We start from the raw sequence: 13,932 nt of genomic DNA on the forward strand, positions 1-13,932 counted from the left end.
CAATCAAGCCAGGAAAGAGCTCAAAGTCACTTGGATTTTAACCAATGGCCATTTAACTGCTGGTTAAGGGTGAAATAAGGACACCAAATTAAGCATTAGTGAATCTATCCCGTAGATCCTCAGAGTACTTATGTAGCTTATAGGACTAAAAGTTGGAAGTGACCTCACACATAGTTTTTGTAGGTAAGTATAAGGTTTGTAAGAGATTCACATCGGATCATAGTGTTAGAAAAGATCCCAGAGTTCATCTAGCCCCCTTATTTTACAAATGAGGAAATTGAGTCTCCAAAGGTTAAGTGACTTATCCTAGGTCACAAAGTAGTTACCACCTGGGGTAAAATTTGAATTGAGGGCCTCTGACTGGAACTAGCGCTCTTTCCATCAAGTTGCCTCCGTTAATCACCTAGTCCAACAGCCTCATTTGATAAAAGTGGGCACCAGGGCTCTGAGAAATGAAGAGACTTGCTCAAGATTACACAGCTAGTGTAAGAGCAAGAATTCTACTCTGGGACTTTTGATTCCAGGTTACCTGGTAATGACCTGGTGGGCCATTCACCAAGACAGGTCAGGGACCCTTGTGCCTAGAGCATTGTATCAGGGCCAAGGGGAGATAGACAGTTTAGAAAATCACCCTCATAGTGGCTTGGTTAGAGTCCTGCACGGGGAGCCAAATAACATTGTGAATTCTAGTTAAGCGTGCTGCGTATGCATTGCTCCAAACCTTTCCTGTAGGTTGGAAAATTCGAAGGCCACCTCCATCCCATTAAATTGAAAGCCCCGAGGGCCCGAGAAACAGAGAGGAGGGACTGGGCAGGGCAGCCAGGTGGGCAGGAAAAGTCTTTGTGCCTAGCTTGCGTGGGGAGGTGTGGTTTCTCTCCCTCCTCCTTCTGTTCTCCGACAAGCGAGGGAGTGACTCATATGGTCTTTCTTTAAGGAGAGGAGATTTCCAGTGTAAAATGATTGGACAATGAGATGGAAACCAATCATGAAACTTTTTTTCTTTCTTTCCTTTGGCAAATGTTGATTTCCTGCCTGAATCAGCAGCACCAGCCACCCAACCTCTGCTGGCAGGTGGATGACCGAGAGTAACCTCTGAGTAGCTCCCGTCAGCGGCAACCACCCTCCCGCCTCCTTAGCACAAAAGACAGCCGCAACGCAGAGCAAGCAGCTCAGCTCAGCCTGAAGCTCTGTAACCAGTTTTGGGGAGCAAGCAATAGCCTTGGTTTGTGACCCCAGCCCCCTCCGTCCTCGCCAAAATCCGGGGAGGAAGCAGACCCGCGGAACCAGAACTACAGTCAGGTTGGTGGGTCTTATAACAACCCCCTTCAGAAAGGGCGGGGGATAAGAGAGCTAGTAATCTAATGACTGCAGCTTGGTCACAGCACACCCCTGGCGCCTCTGCGTTAGCCCATGCCCCCCACTCCTTCCTATTCCCTGTTTAGATACACCAGAAATCTCTTGTACCAGAAACCTCAGCTGCCCCAAGGAAAGGCGAGCTTCTTCTTTGCTCTTTTCCCTTGTCTCCAGCTCCCACGCAAGAGACTGTCAGGAAGCCTCTAGCCTTAGCAGCAAACCAATATTCTCCAGCTTCTCCCATCATTGGAAAGCCTCCTCCCTTCTCATCACCTTAGACAACGCTGATGTTTCCTGAGCCCAGCCTCATCTTCTAAGGCTGCTTCTTCCACTCTGCTCATTTCCAGGTCCACCCCCAGCCCGCAGCAAACCTACCCTTGGGAATGGGCAGTAAACTCAGGTCAGTTTCCCGCAATCCTTCTAGCTCCTCAGTTCCCTCCCTCCGCACTCCGCGCCACCTCCAATCCCCACCCCACCCCAGCCTCCCAAAAGACAGAAGGATGGAAAGAATCAAAGGAGACATATAAAGCCTCCAGAGTTGAGGCATATGAGGGAAATAAGAGACACTACATTTCACACTTTTTTGTGGGCTGAGGTGAGAAAATGTTATGGAGAGTTGGGTATTTCCCCTAAAAGTTCATAGCGTTAACACACCCTTCCCTGAACCGGAATGATTTGCACATCTCCCAGTCTCAAATGCTTTCGCCATTTCACGTGGCAAATCAATCCCTGGCAGAAACGCAGTCCCTGTATCTATCCTTCTCTCACAATTAGGGCTGTTTTGTCCTCGAGATAATCTCGGGTGGTGGTAAAGTGTCCTTTTTCTCAGTCCCCGACCTATTTCAGGTGGTTACCTGCTCACGTTCTTTATAAGAGGGGGGACTAGATTAGCCCCAATTAATCTGAAGGACGCTGTCCCCGGGACGTAGTCCTCCCCATCAGGATCCCCCGAATCCTCCCCACTTACCGCATCCGTCGCGTATCTCTTCAGCCACCGGCTTCAGGCTGCTACTACCACGTTCTGACCACCTCCCCCTGTGCCCGCTTTGACTTCATTCATCCCCTTTCACCAAGACTCCGCCCATATTTTCGAGTGACTGGCGCGGCCTCCAATCGGACAAGGGCACAGGTCTATGGCCTTACTGACAGTGGCCAATTGCAGCGCTGGTTCAGGATCCTCCGTTTCTCTTCACCCCCCCCACCCCCAGCTGGCCCCAGTTTGAGAACCTGAAATTGACAGTTGGGAAGGGCTTTGTAGAAGGTAGGTTGGAGGATATTGATGAAGGACAGTCTGTGGGAGAGAGTGGGTCATCGAGATGCGTGGAATAAGGGTGGGGAAAAAAAAAGGAAAACATTAATTAATTCTTCCGATAGTCAGAACCCGCTGGGTGTAGACCGAAGTAAGAGGGGGTGGGGGGAGAAGGTTACGAGAAGAAAGGGAAGATTCTTTCTGGATGTTGAAATAGCTTCATAAAATTGGGCTGGAAGAGACCTAAAAGATCATTCTAGATCAACCTTCTCATTTTACTGATGAGGAAATGAGGGCTTGCGCAGTCATCATCCAGTAAGTGGATTGGCAGAAGTAGGATCTTTACTAGAAGAATATTTGTTTTTAGGGGGGAAAAATGGAGTGGGGGGGGAGAAAAACTGGGTGTGGAGGAAGTGAAATTAAACAACTATTTCCTGCCCTAACCAGAAAATAACTGCCACGGGGTATCAACCATAGTGAGGGGTGAATTCTTTCAGGTTTTTCACTCGATTATTAAAGGGGAAGGGAGGGTCACAAAAGAGAGAGTACAAAAGGTGTTATCAGAATAACAGGGAAATGGGGCAAACTGGAAGGAATGGCAATCGAAGGGAAAGGAAGGTGAATTTGAGGACTACGCCCTGGTGCCAAGGTCCCTAGAGCTCTGCTAACAGGTTCTCCCAGTGGGATTGAACGGTTTTGTTTTAATTGCAGGAACCCTTGCAAATTAAAACCCCACCACATGTATATCAAGATCTCTCACTCTTTTCATGAATTTTTTTTTAAACCAACAAACACGAAAATAATTTTAGAAAATTTCAACTCAGTCTGGCATTTTATGACCCTCCATGATCTGCCTCCAGTCTACCTTTCCAGCCTTACTTTATACTACTCTCTCTCCCACATTCTAGATTCTAATCAAATTTCAGTGTTAGTTGCTCGCTGATGTGGTCATTCCCTATTCCCCCACTCCCACCCCCACCCTGCCCCCTTCTATAGGCTGTTCTCTATTCTTGGAAGCCTGTTAGCCTTTCAAAAATCCATCTCTTCCTTCAAGGTCCTGCTCAGAAAACACTTTCTCTTTGCAGCTCCCACCCATTCTTGAAAGTGATGTTCCTGTCTTCAAAGTTTTCCTGGAACAGCTTGTCTAGGTTTCACCTTTACCTTGTCACATTATATCGTACTTAATTATGTCCTATTTCTCCCATTAGATTTTTGATTCCTTAAGGGTCAGGGACTGTGTTGTTTTCATCTCTGTGTAGTTGGCACTTAGCACAATGCCTTGTACATAATAGTTTAACATTATCTATGTTTTACTCAGAAAAGGACAGAGCCTAGTAAGAAGTACCAATGGCCTAACCAAGGAGGCGGAGCAACTGACTTCAGTGCAATTTACAACAGACATTTATAAAGCACCCACTACATACAAGACACCATACTGGGTAATGAAGATATAAAGACAAAAATGAAACTACTCATGCCCTCCAGTAACTTACATTCACACCTTGGCAGAAGGGATGGATCATGTCCACAAGTAAATATGAAGTAGACACAAAGTAATTTCAAGAAGGAAAGAATATTAATAACTAGAGGAGGAGCAAAAAAAGACTTATGACCTCTGATTTGAAGGAAGCAAGGAAATCTAAGAGATATAAGAGAAGAGACAGTATATTCAAGATATGGGGAACTATTTCACCTAAGATACAGAGGTGAGAAGTGGAAAGTCATTTCTGGGGATTATCGAGCAGTCTGGCCAAAGCCAGTAGGAGTGGGCAGACATATTAGAAGGCCAAAATAGCTTTCTTTTGGTAGGAGCCCAGTTTTCTTCTTCAACCTAACACTTATCCTGATGCCTGCTTCAGTCATAGAATGCATGTATAATTGTATATGAGTTTCTTCATATGATTTCATTTGGCATCTTCAAGTGTGGTTTTGACCAAATCCCTTTTTAGGCTACAAGAAGACATTTCTAGTGGTAACATGTTTCTATCAAAAGCAGTCATTAATCACTGAAATCCAGTAAAACAGTTCAGGAAAAGAAATGAGAAAATGATAAGAAAAGAGTATAGTTATTGATGGGGAAGAGAAGAGAGTATGTATTCTGGGGGTAGGGCTCCAGGGAAAAGAAAGTGAGATCAAGGAAAACAAATCATGGAGAATGGGAACTCTAAGTACTGTGTGATAAATGAAAAGTCTGAGAAACATAATTTCTGGGTAATTAACAATGATTTTTATTAATTATGGCTAGCAAATAATAAAAAGATGGTCATTTGACTTTCTCTCATAAACCAAAGACAAATCATGGAGGCTGTTCACCCTCATATCTTTGGAAGAGGGGTGTTCCTGACAGGCATAAATCAACTCTGATTGGTTAACAATTAATTAAAAAATGAATATTATAATGAAAGGTGGTCTTATTCTAATTAGGGATTAGGGGATATGACCTTGATTTATGTCACTCTTACTCTCAAGTTAGACCATTCCACCTCAGGCAAACTATATAAAAGGATCTATCCTCCAACCAGTCAACAAACAATGAAAGATGGTGGAGTAAGTATTCCACCTAGATTAAGGTGGGGCAAATTAGGGGGCAAGGTCAGAAATGTCCTTGAGAGGGTGGGCTTTGAGTGAGGACATAGAAGGGAAAAACTTTAATCCTAATTTAATAATTGGTTGTTAATGTAAGAGATAAGCAGTCATTTCTCTCAACTGGGATCCATCTAAGTAAGTTTCCCAAAAGTAATTGGTTTCCTCAAACAAGGAAATGGTTCAGACAGAGGAAAAACATAGGATTATAAATATGGAAGGTACCTTAAAGATAATCTAGCCATCATTTTACAGATGAGAAAACTAAAACCAAGAGCAGTTGAACCTAGGCCTGGTCATACTTTTTTCCACTGTTCACTGATGCTACTTCTTTGCCAGACAAGTATGTTTCAAGAGTCAGGGAATAAAAGATATTGCAATGCCCTTGGCAGCAAAGTTAATTCATAGCAACTCAGTGGCTTTGGTGAAAGCAAAACCCTGTCTAAGGCCCATAGTCATAGTAATTCCAAAATGCCTGTGGAATATGCATCTCTATGACTGCTTTACTAAGAACCCAAGCTTCACCTGTATTACCTCTCAGCCCTCAAGTTCGGCCCTTTGACCTAATCCAAACTTCATAGAACAATTTTGGATTCAGTCAAAGGGCCACGCTGACGACCTAGAGGATCACATATGGTCTTGAGGCTGCAGGTTCCCCACCCCTGAGTCCTGAGCAATCACTTCAATTCACTCATTACCTTTAGTGATTGAGTTACCATATTGTCTTAAATATGTCCTGAGAGTTACCAGATTGCTTTAAAAACATTATGTAAGAATTAAAGGGGGGAGCCCCTAAATAAATGTTCCAGTCATTTCAGTCCTTTAATTTAATTTAATTTAAAAATTGCCCAAACTCAGCCCTTGGTTTTATTCTTTGGAATACTGTTCAAAAAGTATTCTTCATGGCATGCTTTCTGTGGGTCTTCAGATCTCCCCTGAAGCACCAGGTGGGAGGTGAGCTCTGTCATTTCAGTACATTGTGTAATGCCATGGCATATAAAAACTAACTCTTCCACAATGCCAAGCAAATCATCTGAGGCAATACAAGAAATGCAGGTCAGAGGGAACATAGAACCACAAATGTGATGGACCAGAGCCCAGTAGCATTATGGAACAATGACAGTTTGTTTGTACTGTATTCTAAAACAGTACTTATGAGAGAAAGATAACAAAGGAGGAGAAAGAAGTCCAAGTTCAATTTGCCCCCTGGTGCAGCAATAAAGGGAAATCCTTCCATGTTCAGTGTTGACATCGGACTTGCTACCTACCAGTAGTTTGACAACTTTCATTTTTTCTTCTGATGTCACATTTGGAGAAGCCTCAAGGAAAGAAGCAAGATTGTATTTAGTAGTTCTCTCAGTAGACTGTGTGGATTTTATCTATTTGGGGAATTTTATCTTCGTTTACAGCTAGGAAAAGAAACACAGGCTAAGAAACTTTCTCACAGTCATAGAACAAGCTAAGATCAAAGCCAGGAATGGGATACAATTCTCTGAAATCCCAATCTGGAGGCCTAGCTACAAAAAGAGGAATGACGGTAGTTCTGGGGACATAAGACAAAAAAGCAAGTTTCAAAGGAGGGCATATGTGCCCTTGAGATCCATCCAGCCTGCCTGCCTCTATGTTCTCCTCTCTAGCATGTTCACTTGCCCCAAGGACCAGGTGTTTGACCTCCTTATCTGGGCCTCAGTCATTTCCCTCTGAACCCCTCTGAATTTCCCTCTGAATCTCATCCTCCTTACCTAACTTCCCAAACTTAGAGGGACAAGTTCTCTGTGAATGGGTTACTTTGGGAGATAGTGATCTCCTTGTCACTGGAAGTTATTTTTTTTTTTACATTATCTTTGTCTTCTTAAAAAAAAAAGGAGCAGGTGAGATACCTTTCCTCTCCTTGCCCTCCACCCCAGGCATTTGAGGAGTTGGGGACCTTTTGCCCAGTTCCCATCCCTTCCTAGACTGGGAACAACCACCTCAGGAAACACAGAGTCAAAAAGCCATACCCATAAAGAGTGTCTCTGAGGAAGTGATCTAGTATTCAGTGATTCTAGTATTCTACCTACATTGGGGTGTAAGTACTGAACGTTTTCTATGGGGTTGTGATAGGCTCTATGTGTTGGGTGAGGAGATGATTGCTCCAGAGCCCCCAAGTTGCTGCGGCTGGATCCCTCCATAGGTATAACCTTCTTACTTCATATTCACTCTTGAAAATGTTCTCAAAATATCTTTGGTTGTAGATTGTCACCTACTTATGGTCAGGGTCTAAGAAACTTCAGACATAGTCACCATTGTTGTTATAAAACCTAGAAGGCTCTTTAGCCCCCACAGACTCCTGTCCCTGTATGACATTGATGGTCTGAGGTTCCCATTGTATACTCTACAACTGGCAGTGACTCATATTGCTGGTTTCAGTGATCGGGTGAGGAAAGACAATCAGCTGGGTCTGAGGACATGAGGAAGGTGACCAGTTGAGTAGATGGTGAGAGACAGAGAAGAAAGTGAGGAGGCAGGAGAAAGACAGGATGAGGCAGGAAAGGGACAAGGAGAGGGAAAAGGAAGGACAGAGACTGGGGAGGAAAAACACAGAGGAGGAAGTAGGTAGGTGAGGGACAAAAAGAAGGGAGGATAAGGAAGAGAGGCAGGGAAAGAAGTTAGAGAGACAGGTGAGGGGAGAAAAAGACCTAGAAGTCTTTGGGTGACTATTGGATGACAATTTTCAGGGCTATTTTAAGAGGAATATCCTACTCAAGTACTGAATATAGACTACATGTCCGATGACGTCCTTTCCAACTCCGAGATTCTGCCTTTTTATGAAAATAAAGCACAGAATCACCTTTTAATTTATTTTAGAGCTTATTGATTCCCTTTACAAGCTTTCTTTAAAATAATGCAGATTAGGTATTGAGGTGATGCTTCATAGATATTACTGACTTGCATCCATAGACTGGGAAATGCCTTTGCTGGTAAACATACCTGGAAAAAAAAAATACCTGTTCTTGTTTTCAGTGTGTAGTCAGTCCCATCTCTAAGAGGGACAATTATTAAATGATCTCATTTTAGCTGTTATGTAATTGAAGGGGATAGGGACTAGACATTGAGATCATTGATATATGAAACTTCCACATGAGGAAATTCCCTTTACTTAATGCAAATCTATGCATTCTATGAACCCTGAAATCTTAGAAAGTTGCTCAGAGCACCAAGAAGTTAAGTGACCTGCCCAGGGTCACACAGCCAACATGTTAGAGGTGGGACTTGAAATTAGGTCTTTCTTGAGCTCAGAAAAGAGCTCACTTATATTAATGAAGCTAAACAAGAAGCATTACCACCTACTTTGCTACTTCCCTATAAGGACCATCATACCTTTCCTTTTAACTTGCAACTGAAACGTGTAGTTATCTAGCCCTATTAGAACATGGTTTCCTTGAGAGGAGGGACTTTTATCTGTATCTTCACTGCTTATTACAATGCTTTGCATATAGTAAGTCCTTAATAAATACTTTTTTCCATAATTCACTTCTGGTTTTGAAGCCAGCTTTCTATCCACAATGTCATATTTCTCTTTGCATAGAGAGTAAATGACATGACAGAAGGAAATAAAGTGGAATTTGGACTGGAGACAGTGCAAAGGTAGAAGGCATTTAAGATTAAGGCCAAGCCTCACTTTGTAAATGCAATAAAAAAGTGAAAGTCAATGTATTTATGGGTGGGTAAACAGTGCACAGGTGGCCAAATAAGAGAAATGTCAGCTGAGAATTAGTCCCTGTGAATGATTGGTTCAACCAGGAATCATTCAAAGCACTCAATCGACAGAGACCTAGCAGCTATCAGATGTGTAAGAAATTAAGGCCTACTATTCCAGAACTGGCTCAGACTGGCTCCCAAGAGTCAATTGTCAAATTTTCAGTATGTTTACACCTTGGGAATTGTCAAATGCTACAAACTGTGCTTAATTTACTGTTTTTTTAATTGTCCAGACTTAATAAAATGATGGAGAAAATGTTAATAATATAGATTAAATGTAAAAAATACATCCAGTCCAGTGTACATCCCCCCTACCCTATGATCTAGTTGTTAAGCATTTACCAACTACCTCTGAATGGGATGGTATTAGCTAGCAAAAATTCAGAGGAGGACAAATAATATTTTCTTCCCACAATGCAGCATTTCCATTCTAAAGACAACAGCAACGATTCTTATCACTAAGTCCTTTAGGTGATATGTAAGAGCCTCTGTTAGATCCAATATACTTTTCCAATCTTATCTCATATTGCCATCTCTGTGCAGATGTTTCCTTGATTCAATCCCAGTTGATCCAACTTTTGATCTAACCCTAGTCCCTAACCTGAGTTCCAATCGTGTATCACAACTTCCTACTGAACATTACAAATGGGAATCCTTATAGGCATCTCAAACTCAGCATGGCCAAAATGGAACTCATTATCTTTTCCTCCAAACCCATACCTTTTCTTAGTACTCCTATTACTTTTGAGAGCACCACCATCCTTCCAGTGACTGTGGTTCTTAACCTCAGTCTCCTCCTTCACTCTGTACTCTGACTCAATACACATTTCCATTTCTTTTTGAAGTCTTATCATTTCTATCTCCACAACATGTCTCACATATGTTCACCTCCCTCCACTCACACATCTTCTACCTTCATTCAGGCCCTCATCACCTCCTATGTGGACTACCACAATACCCTCCTATTTTGTCTTTCTGTGTTAAATCTCTACCCAATTCAATCTCCACACAGCCTCAAAATACCAAAGTTATTTTCCTAATGTGTAAACTGGTTCTTTGTGACAAAATGGCTAGAATGCTGAAATTAGACTCAGGAAGACATGGGTTTGAATTCTACCTGAGGCATTTATTAGCTTTGACCTCAAGCAAATCATTTAACGTCTCTGAGCTTCCGTTTCCTCATCTGTTAAATGAGAGGTTTAGACTCAATGACCTCTCAAGTCCCTTCTACCTTTAAATTTATAATCCCATGATCCCCACTCAACAAACACTACTATTCTCTAACTGGCGTATGCAGACATGCTGTTTTCCTCATAATATCACAAATATATAATACTTATTTCTACTTAGCTCTGCTCCTAGAAATGCCTTCCTCACTCTTGTTAATCCCACATTTACTTGTGTTTCAAGATCCAGCTCCCATGAATGTCCCATTCATCCTTGCAGTCTTCTCTTTGAGATAATCCCAGCCTATCCTGCTCTCTTCTCTTCTGTACTCTCCTGGTGCTTTCTGTATTATAGTCAAATATGTACTCTGCACTACAGCTCTGGGATGTATGATTTAACCTGTAGCATGGTAGAATTTACTGTATAGCAGAAGGCTTTACATTATAGCAGGACCCTCATTATATTTGGAATTGAAGTACATTAAAAAAAAATGCCAGTTGATTGGTCTCCCTTCCTCAAACCTCTTGCCACTCAAATCCATCTTCCACATGACTGACAAAGTAATCTTTCCTAAAGTATAAGTCTGATCATGTAGATCTCCCCTGTGCAATAAACTCCAATGGCTCCTTATTGCCTTGAAGGTTAAATATAAACTCCCATTTGCTACTCAAAGCTCTTCACAATCTGTCCTCTTTATTTCCAGTTTTTATACCTTAATTCCCTTCTCTGCACCTGGTCATCAAGCCATACAGACCTTTATGCTGTTCTGCAGATAGGAAAAGCCATGTAGTATACCCTGCCTTCATGTCTTTGCACTGTTCCCCACCTAGAATGTGCTGCCTAGTACTTCTGTCTCCTGGAATCCTTGGTTTCCTTCAAGACTCAGTTTAAGGACCACCTTCTACTTAGAGTCTTTTCTGATTTCCCCAAGATGTTAGTGTACTTCTTCCCCAAACTACATTGTATTCTCACTCCTTCTTTCTTTCTCTCCCCTTCTTTCCCCTCCCCTCCCCTCTCCGTGTACAAATATATGTATATATATATATACATATATATACATATATATGTTTGTTATGATTGATTCTAATATATAAATTATATGTAGTTGTAGTCTATGTAATATCTATATCTATTACGCATACATACATATATATGTATATATATATATATATATATTTACTATTTTTGTACATATTGTCTCCTCCCATTACAATGAAAGCTCCTTGAAGACAGGAACTTTCACTTTGTCTTTGTATCTCCGGTACTTAGCACTGTGTTTGATGCATAAAGCACTTAATAAATGCTTGTTGACTGACTAGACAGATTTCATTTAAATTTCAGTTTTCATTTGTCTCATTTGTTTATTCTTTTTTATGTTCTCCTGCCTTCATGGCAGCTACCTCATAGCTTTGATTTTAGTAAGAGGCAAAATGCATTACTGGTGACACGGTTTCCAAGTTTGTCCAAATACCTGTTCTATCTTCCCAGCAAACCTCAGAACCCCACCAGGTTCCAGCACAACTTTGTATATCTCTTCCCTGGCCTCTGCCTTCATACTCTCCTACTCCACCAGGTTACTTGTTTCTGCTACAAAGATTATTTCCTCATGCTGCAGTAAACAAAACAAACAAACACACAAAGGAGTAAGAGGAACCTAGGAAGAGAAGGAAATACTAAAAAGATGAAATAATAACTGAAAGTGAGTGGACAACAGATACAAAAATTTTAACCACAAAATGAGCTTTTCAGATTGAATCAATGTTTGGGAGTGGGAGACATGCTTCAAATATAGTTTCCTAAAGGCATTGGTGAGTTGCCTCAAATCTCCCCTGCCTGTTACCTGCAAGACTACTTCAGTGTTTCAAAAGCCCTGTGATTTCATCAGTGCAGGCCGCCTGCCAATACAGATCTTAATTCCTCCTAAACTTAGTGGATAATTTAATGAATTACTATAAACAAGATAGAGAGACATAAATAGATAGGTTTGTAGATGTGTAGATAAATATAGATATAGTTATCAGGGGTCAAGTTTTCAGTGATGGACCTCTCTGAATTTAGTTAAGCCTGTTCTCACCCAATAGATAGACATTCTGTTGCTGGTCCCATACTCAAAGATTTTCCAAGTTGGTAGCACCTACCAGAATTTGGACTCCACTGGCATAATCAGAGCCAATTGCACAAAATGGTGTGCCATGACAAGAAGAGATTAGTGACATCATAGAGTTAGAACTGGAAGGGACCTTAAAAACTATTGAGTCGAATCTCCTCATGTTAGAAATGAGGATGAGGCCTTGAGAGATTCAGACTTGCCCAGAATCACACAGGTGGGATTTAAACCTAGGTCTTCTGGACTCTAAGTCCAGTGCTTTATCAACTACCAGGAAAACTTACATTTCTTAAAAGACTGCTTTTTAATCATATAACTCTCCAACTAAAATAAATAAAACCAAACCAAAAAACCTTTGGTGTCTTCCCATTGTCCTTCAAACTTCTGAAACTGATGTTTAATGCTTTCAACAATTTGTCTAATTTCTATCTAAATTCATTTCCTCATATTGCCTAATGTAAATCCTCAGCACTGCCATGCTAGATTTCTTCTGCACCACAGATAACCTCAGTTTAACTAACTAACAAACCAATTAACTGACTGATTGATGAATAAATAAATAAAATTTTAGTCACTTCTATACCTTTGTTCATGTCATTTTCCATTTTTGGAATGTCCTTTCCCTCCCCACCCTCCACTCCCATTTTCTATCTATCCAAAAGCTGCCTATCCAAATCCTTCTGTAAGGGGCACAAATGTATGCATTCTTTGGGAACTGAAACACCTGAGATCTTGATAGGAAATGATGTTCAAAATGAGCTTTCATTGGGAAGGCACACTTTTCATGCATCAGGTTACAAACAAACAAACAAAATAAAGAAGCAAAATTCTGTGACAATTCTCTAATGGAAGGATGAGACAGGTAAGATGCTGTGGTAGCAGAGCTAGATAAAGAGACAAGAAAATGGAGCTGCATCTAGTGTATACTACCTAGTAGAAATCAGTGGCCAGGTACTCTGATAGAAGGAAATACAAGAGGCTTCTCTTGCTCTGTTTCCCAAGAAAACAACAAGGCTCACTGAAATGTTCCACCATTCCATGATATTATGCATATGCCAAGGCATTGAGACTTCAGCATTTCCATCATAGGAAGCAGTGCCTTTGAGATACAGGAGCTTCAGAGCTTAGCCATTCACCAGCCTGTAGTTCTATTCTGAGAAGTCATTGCAGGAACAGAGAACTTATGGATGCCCACCTCTTAAAGAGGTAGATGTGAATGAAACTGCTTGTGTTCCTCTCTTCTTGTGTTAAAGAGATTGAGTTGTGTAAGGTGAATGGACTTTGACCTTCCAGCCCTTGGAGTTGTGGGAGATAGGCAGCCTTGAGAAATGGGTAGTGAGAGTTCTTGAGGCTTAATTTAATTACTCATTAATTACCTTCTATTCACTCCAAGTAAATGTCCTTTGATTTGGTAAGATGTCATGTATTTCCTTCTGGTTTTGCTGGAGAAATTCAATGGGAATGGAAGCTTATGAGTTGTCTATTGATGTAAACAATTACCTCTCAATTCAGTCTTTCAGCTAGCATTTACCAATCACTTACTATATACCAGGTACTATCCTTAGCTCTGAGGATAAAAGGAAAGGCAAAAGACAGTTCACACCCTAAAGAAGGTCACAGTATAAGGTGGAATGCTGGAGAAAGCAGCATACAATCAACCACATACAAACAGAATACAGGGTAAATTGGACATAATCTTAGAGGGAAGATATTGAGATTAAGGGGCATTGAG

At 41.3% G+C, this 13,932-nt stretch overlaps 1 protein-coding gene and 1 long non-coding RNA gene across 4 annotated transcripts in view; one reads left to right on the forward strand and one right to left on the reverse strand.

Moving 5' to 3' along the window:
* SLCO4A1 (solute carrier organic anion transporter family member 4A1) overlaps positions 1 to 2,406 on the reverse strand; it is a 70,843-nt gene extending 68,437 nt beyond the window's left edge. For 2 of the 3 annotated variants that reach the window (XM_027850114.1, XM_027850109.1), the window contains exon 1: positions 2,321 to 2,406. The gene's annotated coding sequence lies outside the window, so the exon portion shown is untranslated. The remainder of the gene's footprint in view (positions 1 to 2,320) is intronic. The other variant, XM_027850112.1, reaches the window with a different exon arrangement.
* The window catches only part of LOC114034442, a 102,038-nt gene continuing 89,257 nt past the window's right edge, over positions 1,152 to 13,932 (forward strand). The window contains exon 1 of the long non-coding RNA XR_003568100.1: positions 1,152 to 1,299. This is a non-coding gene — a long non-coding RNA (uncharacterized LOC114034442). The remainder of the gene's footprint in view (positions 1,300 to 13,932) is intronic.

The sequence above is a fragment of the Vombatus ursinus genome, unplaced genomic scaffold, assembly GCF_900497805.2.
Source record: "Vombatus ursinus unplaced genomic scaffold, bare-nosed wombat genome assembly UNPS02000580.1, whole genome shotgun sequence".
Classification (NCBI taxonomy): domain Eukaryota; kingdom Metazoa; phylum Chordata; class Mammalia; order Diprotodontia; family Vombatidae; genus Vombatus; species Vombatus ursinus.